We start from the raw sequence: 12,385 nt of genomic DNA on the forward strand, positions 1-12,385 counted from the left end.
TTATTTATCATCAGTAAATAATAATTAAACATGGCACCTTAGAATCTTACCATAATAAAACCGAGCCTTAATGTCACATAATCTAATTTTGTCACAGATCCATAAAATTGCTTGAAGAAAGATTTCTGAAAGAAACATGCATCAATAATTAGAAGGAATAATGTCAATAACAAGACAAGATGTGAAATATAGGGCATAGATTATCATGTTGAGCAGATGATGTCATATACAAGATTAAAGATTAATTAAGTGAAGACAATCAGAATGATACTTTCTTATATATATAATTATTTATGTATTTCCTATTAATTTAATAATTTTTAAAAAAATAATTTTATAACATAATATCAAAATTTTTATGACCAAAATTTTCAGAATTTGAATAATGTCAAAGATTTTTACTAACTCCAAAAAAGAGTTTCAGTATTAAGCAAATAAAAAAAAATAAAATTTATGCAAATTTTATATAAATCTAAAAAAAATTTCTTGCATGAGAGATTTGTTAAAAATATAATAGTTTATATTTTTTTTATCTACTTAAACTCCTAAAAAAATTAATTTTATAACAGCTAATAATAAAGATAATTAACACTCAATTTCGGTATACGGATCCAATCATGATCTAATAATCATAAGTTTTAAGCAATATTTTGATCTGTGTTTCAAAATTCTTGGAGAGTTTAACATACCACCCAACCCAGTAGGGTCGAATTTTTGCCTATCCCTATAAAATGATCTCTGATAAACGCATGTTGGTGAACAAGAGTAACTGTTGACTCCAAATCTGCAACATAATTTGTTAGTTATTCTCAAACATAATTAAATTTCATTTAATTATTGTATACTACGATTTAATATATGTCCATTACCACAAAAATGAAATTTAGCCACCAAATTTTAACTATAAATGCTAAATTCTGATAAAAATAAATGAACGTATGTTGTATATTTATCACGAAACATGATCACAGTGACTAAAATAAAGTGATCAAGTTTTACTTGACCTCGGTGTGTCTCATTGCTTTGAGTTGCAACAGAGTGTTCCCATTGCTTCCACTGACGTATCTATATATACAAACACAGGTATGCATTAATAATCAGTAAACATAATAAATCAAAGGAGGATTTATTTATTAATTAGATTATTAGATACTGACCCTTAATAATCCAATGGCAACTGTGAGAACACAAAACGTTACATGAGCGATAGCTAGGACAAATATGAAGATATGAAGATGATGCACTGCTTGGTTGGATAATAAAGGTACCTTGTTCTGGAAAATGAAACAATAAAATCTTAAATTGAATAGTTCTAGAATAAAATAATGACAAATTCTTAGCTAAAGAGTATTTTCCATGGAAATTTAGTTTTCCTACTATTCTTGAAACTCAATTGACAATAAACTTGGTAGATTGAGCAATCATGTTACATAGAGAGAATGCTTATTTGGTGTTTATGAAAAAAAAATTATACTATATAGTACTATTCTAAATTAAACAAGTTTAATTATTCTGCTATGAAAATTTTGATTATTCTGCTATAAGATAATTGATCATTTTGGTGATGGCTGATTAGTTTATTAAAAAATGTATATTAAATTAGTTATCAAAATCAACTGTGAATATAAAATATTTATTAAAAATAAATTAAATAATATATATTTTATACATAAATATATAATGACTAATTTTAAGAATAAACAAATATAAAATGACGATCACGATACCTTAAGAATAAATATGAATTCAATCATCCAAACAATGTCGGATGTACATATAATAATGTTGTAAGTAGTACATAGTAATTATACCGTAATGTTAAGAAAACAAAAAAGACAATTATAATTTACTTTATAAATGTTAAATAAGATAAGTTATGATTATTTTTGATTAATTTTTTTAATTACCAAATATTTTTGTGATAATATTAAGAAGACAAAAAAAAAAAAACAACTAGAACCTACTTTATTTAGCATTTATTAACTTGCCTTATTTACTCCATCATATTTGTCTCATTATATTAAATTATTATAAACAAATTTTGTAGATGATATAATTGGATGGAATATTGTATAGTTGTATGATAATGAATACCTTGCGAGCACAGTATTGAAGCTGAGCCTCTGCGGCTACTTGGGCATGAGGAAGAGCAAGAAGGTGTCTAAGATTGGAAGAGAAAGTAAGAGAATTCTGAAAATGTGATGAAGTAATATTTGTTTCAGCTTCTAACTCTTCTTTTTCTTTAAGACTACATGGAAGCATGTGGTGACTCCAACTTTTTGGGACACATATTTTTGTTATCCCACGTTGTGATACCGATAGAAACAGAGAAATAAACCCCAACACCATCAACTCTGAAAATTTCAAAATAATAAAAATAATAATAATAACAAAGAAAATGTAATACTATATTGATATCTTTTGAATTTTATAAGAATATCCACCTGATGATAATCATCATTTATATATTTGCCATGAAAATTAATATTATTAAATTATATTATATATATTTTTTTCTAAAATTAAGAATGAGACTCGAACGTACAACTTCTGGATGAAAGATTATGTTATTTTAGTTATAACTTGTTGGCTTAAATTATATCATATTAAAATCAGTTTTTCCTATATCAATATATTTCATTGATATATATTTATTCATGACCAATTAAATATAAATAATTAATAAATAAACAAATTAAATGAAATCACATAAACTATCTGTGAAGTATTTACACGACAGCCCAAATTTTTTCTTTTTCTTTATTTTAGTTTATTTTAAAATTTACATTAAACTTAGAATGTAAAAAATGTTGAATAATAGACATGTCATCTAATAACAATAATAATAACCTTCTTTGATCTTGAGCAGAGCTTCATAGAGTGTGGTCTGATTCTTCTTCTTAAGACGCTTTCCGGCATAATGAAGGAAGCGCTCGACGGCGAAGGAGACGCCAACGATGACGGAGCAGACAACGGCAACCACCCACGTCGGAGTGAATTCTAATTCTATGTCTTGTTCCTCATCAACACCTCTAATACTCATTATTATTCTCTTCTTTTTCCCAACACCAATATACTACTATATGCATGCAACCTAGCTATGACAATTTGTGTGATTTTATTATTTGATCCCTGGAACATAGTGGTTTAATTTCCTCATTTTCATGTATGTTTTTATCATGATTATTAGATTCGTTCCAGCAGATTGTTGTTATTACCTACCAACTCTGTTGCAAATGAAGTAGTTGATGTTTTGATCATTTTGAATATTTTTCGATGCAACCAAGGGAAATTGGGTGATTAATAAAAAGCTACACGTTCGTTATTACAATTATTTATTAATTTATTATCAAGGTATGTATATGTATCAATGTGCATGCCCCATTTTTTGTCCAAATTAAAGTGCATGCTTTTAAGAAGCAAAAATGATATTTTGAACTACATTTGAAATTACTATAGGAGTTATGTGTACCATGTTATATTTATGAGAGGGAACATTATTTCAATTAATCATTAACAGGATGAGGTTTTGGTTTGTGTACATGAAATTAAAGTAATAATTAAAGAAGTTAAATTCAAAGGTAATTAAAGAGTTTTGATTTGAGAATTATTTTCTAGAATTATTTATTGTTATACAACTTATATCAATATAATTGAATTAATCCATCCTATGTAACATCCCAATAAATTTTAAAATATTATATTTTAAAATTCATTAATTTAATTAGCAAAGTCCAACAAGTCAACTAATTGGATCATATGGAAAATAAATTAGATGCAGCCGAGGCCTGGGTTAGATGGCCACTTTGTGTGCATCCCATAGAGCTGCACCGGGTTCAAGTCCTCCTGGAGGAATATAGAACCATTTATGTGTACTCCCATGTAGTGTGTGTGAGTGAGTTGTGTGAGTGTGTAATACATGGGTGTATGAATGTAATACCTAGGATTGGGGGTTGTCCAATCCATTTGACCAAAAAAAAAAAAGGAAAATAAATTAGATGGAATTGAACCAATTAAATATATTCAGATCATCCAACTATCATAAAAAATGAAGACCAATTAAGCTCTAAGACTCGCTTAGGTTTTTACCCTTAAGTCAAAACAAAGATTCTACTCTTTTATATCGAAATTAAGGTGCAGAAACTTAATCTAATTTAATCCAAATTTTTAACTAGAATCTAATTCAATTCTACTCTCACTTTCCAATCTTGCACCGGCTCCCGGAGGCAAAAGAATGCTTAGTAGAAGATTCATTCGGCGACACTATACACACCTCCTTCATTATGTCCAATCTGGCTTAACAAGTTGCAAAAGAATCATTTTCGGATCTCTTCATCCAGAACACTGAACACATGCGTTAGATACTTCGAAACTCCTTGGTCCTCTCTTAAGACAAGCTGCATTACCAAATATATCCAAGCCAGTAATTGGTAGAATCAGTGGAAAGATTGCACCCATGAAAGGTGACCACAATATTGAATACCGCCATCGATCACAAGATAATTTCCTTAAGGATTAAGAGAACCAACATAACAAGGCACATGATGAGCAGCACCGTCGCACACATTACCATGCCCCCCTTTTTCTGGTTTCTCTCTGCCTGCAAGTACCATAAACCAAATAGTTATTGTATGGAAACTGAGATGAAAATTGTGGAAAGCACTAAAGAGAGAACATGAAACACACTCCAACTAAAACAGTAGGAAAGGAAGAGATGTAGGACCTTCTGAAGCTGTTTAAGGCCATCCTCAACTGTAGTGGCTACATTCTGAATGATGTAGTCTATTCTATCAACAATTGTACCCTGTACGTACTGAATGTCATTTTCTCCAGGGTTTATGAGTAAGAAAGTTTTCAATTCCCAATGGAAGGATGGCATCTGCTGACCTGGTCAACGACTAGGACTCATAAATCCTTCATAATTTGAGCAAGCTCGTTTACAGATTCTACAACCTATCAACACAAGAATATATTAGCTCATGAAGAACCAATACAACATCAGTAAACACCATTAATAGCAAGCTTTGCCTACCTGCTGAATTTCTTTTTCTCTTTCCACTGTGAATGCTTCAGTTTTTTTCAGCTTGGCCATCTGATGTTCATTAAATATCTAAACACACAGAACTTGTTTTTTTTTTTTTTTTTTTTTCAAAAAAAAAAAAAAAAAAGAATTTCCACAAGAATTACCATATTATCCAGGTCATCATCTTCATATGTGGATTTACTTCCATTCATGTTGATCTCTAAATCAACCCCGTCTTGACCCTGCAACATCATACAGTGACAATACCAAACTTCAAGACAGAATTTCCACAAGTTATTTACTACTATTTATGGCATTAGTAATTGAGATATTCTCCAGATATTTACTGCTCATTCCAATATAATATTCCTCCAAAACAAAGGACAATCAAATTGTTGGCTGGCATACAGGAAGATAAGAAATCACTTGCCAATAGACAAAAAAAAAAAGGATCAACATAGATCTGGTTCTTCGGTTGCCAGTTGTCACTAGTTTGAATTTGATCATTATTGATTTTCAGGATATAAGCCCTCATTCGTTCCTGTTGCTGGCCAACATAGAGGATGATTGAGAAACCACTAGCTAATAGCAAAATAAGAAGGGATCAAGGTAGATTTTGGTTCTACAGCTGTCAATATTTGACTTTGATCCACATTATTTTATTTTATATTTTTTCCAGGACATAAGTATATTAATAGAATTGAAGTATCAAACTCTAGGAGTTAATCCTTCTTGAAAAATAGAGAATAAAGTGAAACATCTGATCCATTAATGAAATAATCAATGGTTTCAAATTATATGATAGTTATGCATGTGCTTATATCTTAATTGTTTAGATGTTCTACAGTGCAAGTGTGCAACCAGCACTTTAGAGGAGCCAAATCCTTCCTTTTGATGAATATTGAGTAAGAACTAAAACCTAACAAATGAAAAATAAATAAATATAGGTACCAGTACTTAATAGTAAGGATAAAAATTCAAATTAGTCACAGCAGCAGGGATTAAGGCACAAAAATGATAGGGACTAAACCTATTCAATGAAGAACAATTGAAATGGTAAGACATGAGAGTTGCAGTTTAAAATAACAAAAATATATATATATATTGTTTATGAACAGAATACAATAAAATACAATTTTGTGGCTATATTAGCTTTCCATTTACTAAATTGATGCTAAATTGTTCAGGCATAAACTCTACTATATTATCTTGCACTTCTTTGTTACCGAAAAGAAAAATATTTAAATAAATAAATTCTCTGACCTCCTTTTGTTGCCTTAGGCGCCTCAAATATGTCGATTGTTTCTTGCGGAGTTCTACAGAGAGGTTCTGAAGGTCGGTAGCAAGAGAACGCTGCAATCCATGAACAGAGTATTAAAAAAAAAAATCAATACACAACTACCAATAAGGTTATGGAATAACAGACAGAAGCACATGTAAAACGTGTTGACACATAAAGATTAAACAGTACAATGTCAAGGCACCCATCTTAGACTCAATTTCATGGACAAATGACCAGCTAGCTTTTGGGCTAATAAAGATAGAAAATGGATAAGTATGAATAATGAACACCTGTCTCTTCCTCCTCATACCAGTACAGAAAATCAAGAAATGTTCGAAAATATTTCACCATCAATAGCAAAAGGGTAAAATAAACATGGATGCTAAAGAATTGGAAACTATTTTCTGTTTAACAGGAAAATCTTCTAATCTGTAAAGAGAAATAAAATGATGATTAGTGTGTGCTTTCCCCAACAGTATAACTCAAAGGCAAACCTAGAATCATTTTATGAAGCAGAGAAAATCAATGTGTGAAATTGGTGACATGCACAAAATATTAAGGAGAAGGGGAGAGTTAGTAGTTAGTTATCATATGCCTTGTCCAGAAACGCTCATTGGCAAGTGCTCTTAATAAGACCTCCTGATTCTAAAACATAGTATGCAAACTCTTAACTTGATTGTAAGAATAATGCCAGCTAAACTGAAATGACTATCTGCTAGCTGATAGTTAACATATAAGATTTATTTGCTTAATAAATGTCTTTACCTAAACTCAATTTAGAACCAAAATACCATACCAGTCAATCATGCCAGAGAAGAAATCGTTTAATGTTTCATTTATTGAGAAGCCCAGAGATTTTGAGTTGAATAATACACATTTATTCTTATATACCAATAAAGAACGTCCATCTTTCGAAATGGATATTATATGATAATTATTGAATGGTGGTACCTGCACATTCTTTCTCACATTGGAATCCTCAGATGGCCCACCAGCAGGAAGTCTCTGCAATCTCTTCTCTGATCTCTTTATCAAGTCAGTTATCTCATATGTTTAGGGACTCGATAGCACGTTGTTCTTCCTTACCGTCACCAAATGATGGCATTAAAGCCTTTGCATGCGCCTTGGCCAACTCTGCCATTTTTGTTCTGGCGCGCTGCAAATTTGCTGATATTTCTTCAGACACATCCACCCATGCTGGCGGTAACCCAACTGTAACCAGATTTAGATCCTTACTGCATTTCACAAGAACAATGAACAACCCACCATTTCAAAGTCTTTTTAATAGCTTCAAGCAATACATGCATTTGAAAAACAAAAGGCAGAGAGTTGAACTATGCATAATGTCGTAAACAAGTGACAAATCTATAAGAAAAACACCCCCTATTTCCACCATGATTCGAATTCCCTACCAAAAACAACTTCAACAAAGCCTTTATCCACTAAGTGAGGTTAACTAGATAGATCCATTGATGCCATTACATCCAATAATAAGCCAGGTACAATATATAGATATAGACAAGCATTTAAACTCTAAACGAAGAAGAAAATGAGTATATTAACTAATATTCAAGAAAGTGTACTACAGACAATTCGTCTATTAAAAATATAGACACACTCATATTCACTGAAATTTGAGTTTTCATCAAGTTAGAGCTATTCTTAAAACTCCGGTGTAGAGTGTAAACAGATACAAACCTTTTTATCATAATCCCGAGGTCGAAAATAAAAAGAAAAAGAAAAAAATACAATAATTCAAATGTTTCCGCTTTCGTTCAATCCAAATCCAAAAAGCACCAACATAGAAAGATCTGCGCGAAATCACCTTGAGCTACCGGGATCGTCGGTGCTTAGAGGTATGTAAGAGCGATTAGGGTTGAGGAGCGAGGTGCTGACCAATTCAATGGTCTTAATTTTTAAAAACAACTAATTTAAGACTTATTTTTAACACTTTTCATAAAAGACAATTGTGACAAACTTTCAGAAGCATATAATCATAAACCCTTCCTGCATAGAATATGAACTAATTCCGTCAAATTATTATTTGTCAAAGTCGTATATTGCAAATTAAAGAGATAAAAGAATGGAATAAAATTCCAAAAGTTTAGATTTATTTATTTTATTTGAGTTTTTATAAATTTTGAAAAAACAATTTAATTGAACAACAACTTGAAAATAATATTTCTTAAATCACTAATTATCTGGACTTAACGAGATACATGATATACAATCCTCTTATATTTAGATAATTAGGGTTTCTGTAACATATAAACTAGAATTGGAGTTAAATATCTAATTAAAATTAAGTGACAAAGGAATCGGCGGTTAACTAGGTTAGAGGAGACTAAATTACTAAGGAATTAGGGTTTAATCATATATAGTTTGCCATGAACTGAATCTTGCATGATTAAAATAGTTGATAAGAAAAGTTAATCTGGAAAATAAACAACTCCGAAACCTTAACTGTTTTCTCATATATATTTCACAACCCGTTTACTGCTTACTTTCTAATTCTCTGAATTTACTGTTTAATACTAGTGAACTCTCAAACATCATTTTCTGTTTGTTTGACTAAGTAAATCACTCAATCATTTCCTGAGTTATTACTTGATACGACTCGATGCACTTGCCGGTAAATTTATGGATTTTAAATTCCGCACAAAGTTTTTGGCGTCGTTACCGGGGATTGTTTGTGATTGACAACTACCAGTTGTTTGATTGCTTAGATTAGGCGATTTTAGCTTTAATTTTATTTAAATTTTAGCTTTTCGAATTTTTTTTCAATTATTTTTTTTAATTTCTGAAATTAAGTTTAGTATCGCCTAGTTATTTTTATTTTAATTTTTCTGATTATTTTTCTTATAAATTTCGAAATTTTTTTGCTCCAAGTTTTGATTATAATTTTCGAATTTTATTGCCTTCTTTATTTAGTTGCTTTCTATAATTTCTCTTACTCATGTTACCTCATTGGAAATTCTCCTCACTCTAACGTGTAGAGATTCTCACTTTTTCTTGTTTTCTGTTTGTTTATGAGCAGGAAGAAGAACAAAAAATCTCTTGTAGATTTTGATCCTGAACCTGAGAGGACCTTGAGATGGCATTTGCAACAAACTAGACTCTACAAATCTGGTGAAAATATCAGTAATACTCTTTCAAAAGAAGCTGAAGAGTTCACCATGGATGCCAATAATGATGTCAATGCTAATGTGGTTAATCAGAATGAGAATGAACAACCTAGAAGGATGCTTGGCTCATACAATGCTCTCACTCCTGATTTCTATGGGAACAGTATTGTGGTGCCTCCTATATGTGCAAACAACTTTGAGTTGAAGCCTCAGTTAATCACCCTGGTATAGTAAAACTGTCAGTATCATGGACTCCCACAGAAAGATCCAAATTAATTCATTTCTAACTTTCTGTAGATCTATGACACTGTGAAGTCAAATTAAGTGAGTTTTGAGGTTTACAAGCTTATGCTCTTTCCATTTGACGTGAGGGATAGAGCAAAGCAGTGACTTTATTCTTAGTCCAAGGAGAGCCTAGACACTTGGGACAAGGTGGTCAATGAATTTCTGACCAAATTTTTTTCACCACAGAAGCTGACTAAGCTAAGGGTGAATATTCAAACCTTCAGATAGAGAGATGATGACTCCTCTATGAAGCCTAGGAGAGGTACAAGCTGATGATCAAGAGATGCCCTCCTAACATGTTTTCTGAATGGACCAAGTTGGAGATCTTTTATGATGGCCTTTTTGAAATGGCCAAAATGTGCTTGGACAACTCTGCAGGTGATTCATTGCACATAAAAAAGACGCCTAAAGAGGCTACTGAACTTATATAGATGGTTGATAACAACCAATATCTTTACTCTTCTGAGAGGAATCCTGTGAACTCTGGGACTCCTTAGAAGAAAGGAGTCTTGGAAGTGGATACCTTTGACGCTATTCTTGCTTAGAACAAAGTCATGTCTCAACAGATCAATATGCTTACTCAGCACTTGAGTGTGATGCAGGTTTCAGCTGTTAGTGCTCAAAATGCTTCCTCAAGAGGCTCCATATGACATGAATGGTGGCTTCATTCAAGGTGAGAATTATGAATATGCTCAATTTTCTCCTGAATATGTCAATTTTATGGGGAATGCTCCTAGAAATCCTAACAATGATCCATATGCCAAGACCTTTAATCAAGGATGGAAAAATCACCTAAACTTTAGGTGGAGAGAGCAACCTCAGAGGCTACAAAATTGCAATAATTCTTAGGGCAATTTTCATCAGAATAATTTCAATAACCACCAGTTTCAGTCATCTCAACCACAACAACCTCAGCAAGAAACTTCTCAACCTCAGAAGACCACTGATTATCATTAGTTGCAAGTTTTATGCAGGAGACTAGAGCTTCATTCAGAAACTTGGAAATGCAATTAGGTCAATTGAGTAAACAACTACCTGAGAGACCTCTTAATACTCTTCCTGGTGATACAGTGGTGAATCCCAAAGAAGACTGCAAGGCTATTCAATTGAGAAGTGGTAAAGTAACTGGTTCTGAGACCAAGGTCAATGAGGAGCTGGTTGAAAAAGAAGCTCCGGAAGAGAAGAAAGAGAAGGTGGAACACGCCCCTCCCAGGCGTGCAGACAACTCTTTTTCAGTCTCTCTTGACACACATTCAACATTGCCTAAGGCTCCCAAATACAAGCCCAAAATGCCATACCCTCAGAGGCTCCAGAAGACTTCCAAAGACAAGTAATTTTTCATATTTTTAAAGGTCTTTAAGAAGCTTCAAATCAACATTCCTTTAGCTAATGTCCTTGAGCAAATGCCTTTCTATGCCAAATTTATGAAAGAATTATTGAGTAACAAGAGGAATTGGAAGGAAAGTGAGATAGTGGTGTTGACAAAGGAATGCAGTGCCATCATTCAATATAACCTTCCTGAGAAGATGTAGGATCCAGGAAGCTTTGTAATTCCTTACACCATTGGAGATGTCACTATTCAGAGAGTTTTGTGTGATCTTGGAGTTAGCATCAACCTCATGCCACTTTATTGATGAGAAAGTTCCAAATTGATGAGGTAAAACCTACTCGTATTTCTTTTCAACTTGCTGACCTTTCTTTTAAGATACCTGTGGGGGTTGTAGAGGATTTACTTGTGAAAGTGGGTCCATTTATTTTTCCTGCTGATTTTGTCATACTGGATATGGGAGAGGATAAAATTTCTCTATTATTCTTGGAAGACCCTTTTTAGCTATGACAAACCCCGTTTTGACGGTTTATCTTGTATTGATTTTAAGGGGTTTTATGACCTTTTACCCGCATTTATTCAATGAAATAGCATGGTTTTATAACTTCTCCCTTAATTGTGCTTAAGAGTGAAAACATGCTTTTTAGGACTTAAAATAGCTAAATCTAATTCTCCTTGATTCCATTAGATGCCTTGATATGTTTGTTAAGTGATTTAAGGTTTAGGAGGCAAAGATTGGATCAAGGGAATGAAGAAAGAAGCATGGAAAGTTGGAGAACTCATGAAGAAATGAAAGAACCGGAAAGCTGTCAAGCCGACCTCTTCGTACTTAAACGACCATAACTTGAGCTACAGAGGTCCAAATGATGCAGTTCCAGTTGGGTTGGAAAGCTAACATCCGGGGCTTCGCAACGATATAAAATTTGCCCTAGTTGCACTGCAGATAGGGACGCGTACGCGCACTATACGCGCATGCGTCGTTGTGCCACCTGGTTCACTTAATGCAATCCGTGGGCCAGCGAATTCTCAAGTCTTGTGGGCCAAATCCAACTCATTTCTGATGCTATTTAAGCCAAGGATTGAAGAGAGAAACACATGTTAGTTACCATTAGTCATAGTTTAGTTTAGAAGTAGTTTCTAGAGAGAGAAGCTCTCACTTCTCTCTAGAATTAGGATTAGGATTAGGATTAGTTCTTAGATCTAGGTTTTAATCTTTGCTTTCTTCTACTTCTACATCTCAATTTCTTGTTGTTAGATTCATTCTTCTTCCATTCTTTTATTGTAATTTCCTTTACGTTGTTCTTATACTTTGTTGTAGATCTACTATTGTTCCTTCCATTTTC

General features: G+C 32.6%; 2 pseudogenes; both read right to left on the reverse strand.

The window, feature by feature from the left end:
• Positions 1–3,217, reverse strand: part of LOC107464369 (MLO-like protein 1) — a 7,078-nt pseudogene extending 3,861 nt beyond the window's left edge.
• Positions 3,218–3,761: 544 nt separating this feature from the next.
• Positions 3,762–8,861, reverse strand: LOC107464370 (syntaxin-43-like; annotated as a pseudogene).
• Positions 8,862–12,385: the final 3,524 nt, after the last annotated feature.

The sequence above is a fragment of the Arachis duranensis genome, chromosome 9 (genome assembly GCF_000817695.3).
Source record: "Arachis duranensis cultivar V14167 chromosome 9, aradu.V14167.gnm2.J7QH, whole genome shotgun sequence".
Taxonomy (NCBI): Eukaryota; Viridiplantae; Streptophyta; class Magnoliopsida; order Fabales; family Fabaceae; genus Arachis; species Arachis duranensis.